The sequence below is a fragment of the Sarcophilus harrisii genome, chromosome 2 (assembly GCF_902635505.1).
Source record: "Sarcophilus harrisii chromosome 2, mSarHar1.11, whole genome shotgun sequence".
Classification (NCBI taxonomy): domain Eukaryota; kingdom Metazoa; phylum Chordata; class Mammalia; order Dasyuromorphia; family Dasyuridae; genus Sarcophilus; species Sarcophilus harrisii.
In genome coordinates, this window is record NC_045427.1 from 311,987,684 (window position 1) to 311,995,109 (window position 7,426).

Consider the following 7,426-nt stretch of genomic DNA (forward strand, 5'->3'; position numbering starts at 1 on the left):
CTTTTTATTTCCCTCTGGATTCTTTCTGTTTTATCATGTTGTTGTTGTTTTGACTGAGGCAATTGGCGTTAAGTGACTTGCCCAGGGTCACACAGCTAGGAGAGTTCAAATTTGAACTCAGGTCCTTCTGACTTTAGGGCTGATGCTCTCCATCTACTGCACCACCTAACTGCCCCTGTTTTATTATGTTTTAAAAGATAGACTTGTTTGAAGAAATCTAAAAACCAAAATGAGAAAGAATGGTAGAGAACATCAGTCACACACATCATTCTTCTGCCTCCTTCATTACCCTAAGCCACTTGGATTGGAAGGTGGGGCTGAGAGTTCCAAACCTCCCTTGAAGAGAGTCCAGCTCTGACACCTCCCAACTACTCTGGGATTTTCTACCAAGCCCCAGGAAATTCATTTTTAAGATAATTTCAACACACTGTAGGGCAACTAGGTGGTACCATAGGGCAGTGAGTGCTGGGCCAGAAGTCAGATTCTTCCTCACTTCAAATTTGACCTCAGATATATTTACTAGTCTTATGATCCTGAGCAATTCACATAACCCTGTTTGCCTCAGTTTCCTTCTCTATAAACTGAGCTGGAGAAAAAAAGGGCAAATCACTCCAGTACTTTTGAGAAGAAAATTCCAAATAGGGTCACAGAGAATCAGATATGATTGAACAACAAAAATATAATGGAGATGTGGGCTTACTGACTTCTATTAGCTATATTTGTTTTGTCCTTTTAAGAAATAATTAGTGAAGTGAGCAGAACCAGAACGCTGCATACAATAACAGAACTGATGAAGTCTAAATGCAGATTGAAGGATAGTATTTTTTTAACTTTATTTTTTGTCTGTTTTCTTTCACCACAAGACTAATATGGTATTATATTTTGTATGACTGCATATGTATAAAACCTGTATCAAATTAATTGCCATCTCAGTAAGGAGAAGGGGACAGAAGAGAATCTCAAATTTTTAAAATACAAATGGTAAAAATGGTTTTTACATGAAAAAAATATGCTATTAGGAACTGGAAAAAAGTGATTAGCCATTCTACACAGAGGCCCAGACATGAATATTTAACACTGAGAACTATTCCCCAAAAGATAATTCAAAGGATATAGAAAAATACTTTGCAAATGTTTGAAAACATGCTCCAAATAATTAATAGTAAGAGAAATTCAGATTAAAACAATTCTGCGGATTCACCTCACGCTGTGTAAAATCATCCATGCTGACAAACAACAAAAATTGTCCAGGTAGGACACAGGCTCACTAATACATAGCAAGCAGTGAATTAGTTCAATCTTTCTGGAAATCAATTTGGAATTGTACAAAAAATAAAAGTGATTAAATTATCCATACCCTTTAAACAGGTGATTCCATTATTAAGCACATAACCTGAGGAAGTAAGAGACAAAAACAAAATCTTGTAGAAACCAAGATTTTCACAGTAGCACTTTTTGTAATACCAAGGAAAATGAACCAACGTGAGTGCCTATATATCTTAGGAATGGTTGGGAAAAAAAAACCCAAACTATATATATGATTAATGGAATATTATTATGCAGTAAGAAATAAATCAAGAATTCATAGAAAACTGTAAAAATCTGTAGGAACTAATGCAGAGTGAAATAGCAAAAGAACCATATAGAGACTATAACAACGAAAATGAGGGGACTACTAAAAGGAAGCCCAACTTTTAGGCCAATGAAAAACCAATGATAATATCAGAGAAGAAACGGTCATGGCAGAAAGGTAGTAAAAAGTAGTAAATTAATCTATTAAGATAGCATATGCTGTATGCCTTGTTAAAAATGTCATTCTATGGGGTATTTTTGCTTAGCTGTTTTTCTGTTACAAGGCACAGTCCGAAATGAAGGAGATGAAAAGTTGATGTTTTTCTCCATTAAAAAATTATTGTGACAAAACAAATCAATAAAATGTACTTTTTAAAAGGTAATGCCTGATTAGAGTCCATGGTAATGCCATGGCTTGGTGGAGAGAACTAACCTCAGGCAGAAAGGACCTATGTTCAATCCCCATCTCTGATACACCTAGAGCTGTGTGAACCTGAATATTAATCCTTCTGTACTCACAGAAGAAAAGGTGCTGACCTGCCTCATAGGGAAGTTGCTCTCTGGGAGAGCCTTATACAATAAAATATTAAATTCAGTCCCATCAGTTCCCTATCCAAGCTGCACTAACCTTATTTCCTTTTTCACCAGGATTACTAAACTGATAGATCAAAATATCATCACAAGTATCAAACTCAGGGAGGTAAAATCCCCAACTCTAGTGCACAGGAACCAGATAAAAATATAATTGGGAAATTTTTAACAAAATAAATTAAGATACAACATAATGCTATTTTTTGGTTTCTAAAGCATATATAGTCCCCGGGAATTCTATCTAAGTTTGACTTGAACCCAGGTTTTTCCTGATTTGCAAGTTACTTTTCTATCCACTTCACCATGCTTACTTAATTCTAGCCATCAGGATACTGACCACTGAAGACTGGGAAGAGAAGTGAAGCAGAAACAGAAAAGTGACCGGCTTTGAAGACAGGATTACTTGAAGGAACTAAAAATATATAGCTTCCCCACTGAGAGCTTAACTAAATCAGTTCCGAGAACACTTAAATTTAATCTGCATTTTTTTTAACATTTTCTCTATCACACCCTTAAGTCTAGATAATACTAAAAGCAAGTTCTTATTTGTAGTTTGTAGGGCATAATGCTCACACGGAAAAAATCAATAATGGACTCTATGAGAGGGACACTGAATAAAGACAGCAAATTAGAGAGGGACTATTTTAAGGCCATCAAAGGAAGAAGGAATTACATTTATTTTGCTTGAGGCAGAAGGCAGAACTAAGAGCAGAAAGTAGATGATGCAAAGAGACAGTATTGGTTCGATGAAAAACACATATAACTCAAAGGGAATGGACTGCAGTGTCAGGTAGTATAGATATTCTTTTCCTGGGAGGTTTTTATACAAGACAGCCACTATAGTAAAGTGTAGAGAAGATTCTTTTAGGTATGAGTAGGACTAGTTAGCAACTAAAATCTTTTCAACTCAAATTCGAATCTTAATCCCTGCAAATGTATGAATGATAAAGCACGACTTGTGAATTTTCTTATAATAAGCAATCATATATTATTTTGTTAGTTTTTACAAATTTACCAGTAGTTAGAATCTATAACATGTGCTCTGCAGATATTTGTCCTTTTATTGTTTTAGTAAATATGAACAGGTTTAACACTATTAAGACAACTGACCATTAAGGACAATTCAATACAGTATTTGACTTGGAGCATAACATTTCAAATCTTTTAAAATATTCATACTTAAATTGTACAATATATGCTTCTTCCAATCAGTCAACATTTTGAGCATTTATATTAGTCAAACACCATCCAATCACTTAAGAATAAGTGGGTGTGGCAAGTCTAGAGTCTGCTATGACCCAAACTTAGTCCAACTATTACTTAGCAACAACTTTTTTAAAAAATCAAGTGTCCATATATTTTGAGAGTAACTTTTATTTTACAGCTTTTGTACTACATTTTCAAAGTTTAGAATATGGGAGGAAAAAAGAATTTAGAATGTGTACTTAAAACGACTAGTCTCACATTCCTTAAATACTGTATAAGGAAAGCAAGCTTAAACTCTGACTTTTGTAATCTTCCGATGAGTAGCATCATCTAATCAATTACAGCCTCATGAACAAAACGATAGAACGATAAAACAATCCTTCTGTTCTTGCCAAGTTAAACATATATCATTTTTGTATATGAAGGAAGGCAAAAACTCTTTTGGTTTGTCTCCAAAAGGAGAAAAATTTAAAGGAAGGAATGCTATCAAATCAGGTCATCAATCCAATTTTAGCATTTAAGCTTCACTTTAACTTGTTACCAAGAAAGTATAACAAAGCCGGTAAAAACAAGGTGCATGCAAAGAGGGTTGTTCGGAACGTTCTCGGGCTTACAGGCATTTAGGTGGAAGCCCATGAAATGATGGCATTTGGCCGGCTAAGCTCCCCTCAGTCAAAGAGTCCTTTCCCCTTATGCTCCCCACTGAGTTAAACCTCGATTCTCTTCCAGTCCGTCACCCCCAAAGAGAGACTCTTCCTACCCAAAGGCATAAAGTGCCCGATGAACGGAGGACTCCGCCAGGCCTCCTGTTGCTCCCAATTCCCAAACCCCGAGTCCCAGCCCTTGCAGCGGCGCCGCACCCCGGAGCAGGGCGTGTCTTCTCCCCAGAAATGGCTTCTGGCTTTGGGAATTATTGCAGAGCAGCCAGGAGGACACCATCTACCTCCTCCCCGCCCCCCCCCCCCCCCCCCCCCCCCCCCCCCCCCCCCGTGCATCCACCCCCCCCCCCCCATGCCCATCCGGGGCTCGGAATCGGCGTCCCCGCCCCAGGGACTGCCCAGCTATCCCAGCCGCGGGGTGGGGGGGGCTTGCGGTGGAGAGGGCAGAGCTCAAGGGAGGGCGCGGGAATAGAGGGGCCGGGCAGAGGCGCCGTCTCCTCCCCCCCTTACTTCGGAAAGAGAGGAGACGGACCTAGAAGGCTTATTCAGCCTTGGCAGCGGGTGGGAGGGGGCGCCCTACGAAGGAAGAGCCAGGGGTGCAAGGGGGGAACTCCCCACCGCGGGACGCTTCCGCCTACCTCCTCGGGGAGCAGAAACCGCCGGTGCCGCCCCCGCCGCCGCCGCCGCCGCCGCTTGCGCATGGAGAGCCCTGGCCGCCGCCGCCCCCGCCGCCTCCGCCGGCTCCTCATCGACTAACTCCGCCGGCTATCGCGGCCTCCCTGCTGCTGAGCGCCTGGCGCCGCTACGACCTCCATGGCAGCCTCCGCGGCGCTCGCTCCTGCAGCCTCGGCGCCGCCAGCACTAGCCGGAGGAGCCACTGAGCCGTGGCCGCGGAGCGCGTCGCTTGTTATTACGGAGGGGGATTCGGCCTGAGGGCCCCCCTCCCCCGCCCTCCGCCCCTAAGGCGGGGCTGTTGCGCAAGTGCCGAGATGACGTCACTGCGCGGCCGAGCCTGGGCCGGGACCCGTCCGTCCCATGTGGAGAGACTTTCTGGGATTTGTCCCAGGAATCCTAAGGGCCAGGCCAAAGGAATGGGGATGTGGAGAGTGACAGGCTGACGGGGAGTGGGTGCGTCCTTCGGGAAAGGGGCGGAGTTTTATGCTGAGGGTGGAGTTTGTAGCACAAATCTCCTATAGGAAATTAAATTTCACTCCGATGGTTGTCAGTGTCCTTTCTCTGCTTCGTGAAATCAGTTCTTTGGAGGGTTTAACAGTAATCCCCAGAGGTGCCACCTTACAATGCAGTGGAATTGGGATAGACGCGACTGCTGGATTAAAAGTGATTTTTAAATGGGGAGAAAGGATGTGAAACTAATTTTATAGGTGTAGGAGAACATCCTGCGTGGAAATTACTTCCAATAACGCAGATCTACAAATAGTCATTAACTAATATTCATACTTGCCTGGGGCACTCATAGGTTAAGTGACTTAACCATAAAGTAGAAGAGGAATCCAGGATTCTTGAGTTTTCCATTGCTTGATTACACCAAAGTGAAATATATCCTGGCCATATGGGTCCTCAAACTTTTTAAATAGGGGGTCAGTTCACTGTCCCTCAGACTGTGGGAGGGCCGGACTATAGTAAAAACAAAAACTTTGTTTTGTGGGCCTTTAAATAAAGAACCTTCATAGCCCTGGGTGAGGGAGATAAACGTCCTCAGCTGCCGCATCTGGGCCGCTGGCCCGTAGTTTGAGGACCCCTGGAAGGCATGGTCCTTAAGAAAAAAATCTAGCTAGTAGACCCCAAGATATCTTGAGAGGGTTTAGAGATTCAAAAGAGAAGAAAAAAAAAAACTTAATACGCTGTGCAGAGGGAAGAGAAGGAAGAATAGTTTATAGTTGTGTTTTAATGATCTTAAGAGAAGACAAAAATAGATATGAGAGACTTTACTGGAAAGAAAAGAAAAAGGTAAGAAAATTACTACTGCATAATATAGGTGCATGATGTGAAGTACTCATAACCATAGAGGAAGGGGTGGGGGAATTTAACATCTGTGAATGTCACTTTCATCAGAATTACATAAAAGGAGATTTAATGAAATTATAGACACACATAGATATTAAACTCAGAAAGAAATAGGTAAGGATAAGAATATGAGAAGGATAGAGAGGGGTCAAACAGGGACTATAGGAAGTAATAGAAGCAAAACAATTTTGTATTGGGAGAGGAATATAAAGTGATGCTTTAAAGGGAAAGAAGAAAATAGTAATGTGGGATCAAGGATAAGATAAGAGAAAACTGCATTAGAGAAAAAACAAGCTAATTCACTTTTAAGATATTGAGTGTTCAGCATCTCTCTATCTTTCTTTGTAAAGAGCAAAAAAGTACAAGAAGACATAATAATCATAACTGGATAGTATCAATTTTCTCAAAATGGAAAAGATAGGTTAGAAAGGAAAATCATATGTTGTATATAAGGAATGGACTTGATACAAAGATTGGAACAAAACCTTCATTATGCTTCAGCTAAACTTACAAAAGTAGAGGTAGTAATCACTTCAAATAAGGCTATAATAAGGATATTATGCTAAAAGGAGTTATAAATAACCAATATTAGTAATATATATTCACCTAATAACATAACTCTTAAATACTGGGGTAGGGGAAATAATCTAATTGAAAAAATAGATTTAAAAAACCACTAAAATGATGGAATACTTTAATGTACCCCTTTCAGATCTAGACAAGTCTAATCAAAAAAAGATAAGAAAGAAAGAAGGGTCTGAATAGCATTTTAGAAAAATTGGCAAAGATAAATCTCTGTCAGTTATTAAATGCAATACAAAGGACTTCATATAACTTTTAGTTATACATGGCAACTTTACAAGAACTGACTGTATTGGGAAATAAAAACTTCACTAAATTATGAAAAACAGAAAAATGCTTACTAGATCATTTATTTGCCACAATGAATTATACTTAATAAAGGGATCTTAAAGAAGTAACAAAAAATAATTAGAAACTAAAAAAAGAGTCCTAAAAAATTTTTGGGTCAAAGATCAAACTATAGAAGCAATAGAATACTTCATCAGGGAAAATTGCAATGATGAGATAGAATACAGATAGAGGGGTCCTTGGTTGCAGCTAAAGTGATTTTCAAGAAAAAAATTTTATAAAATATGTACATACATATTTATCAACAAAAAATGATAAATCAATTGAGCATACAATTTTTATAATAACTTTTTATTTTCAAAATACACGCAAAGAGAATTTTCAACATTCACCTTTGCAAAATCTTGTATTCCACATTTTTCTCCCTCCCTTTTCCCATCTCCCTCCCCAATTCAGTAAGTACTCGTGCAATTCTTCTATACATATTTCCACATTTATCAGAG

General features: G+C 39.7%; 1 protein-coding gene across 3 annotated transcripts in view; it reads right to left on the minus strand.

Annotated features, from left to right (window-relative positions):
* C2H14orf28 (chromosome 2 C14orf28 homolog) overlaps positions 1-4,706 on the minus strand; it is a 56,249-nt gene extending 51,543 nt beyond the window's left edge. For all 3 annotated transcript variants that reach the window (XM_031952621.1, XM_031952620.1, XM_031952622.1), the window contains exon 1: positions 4,667-4,706. The gene's annotated coding sequence lies outside the window, so the exon portion shown is untranslated. The remainder of the gene's footprint in view (positions 1-4,666) is intronic.
* Positions 4,707-7,426: the final 2,720 nt, after the last annotated feature.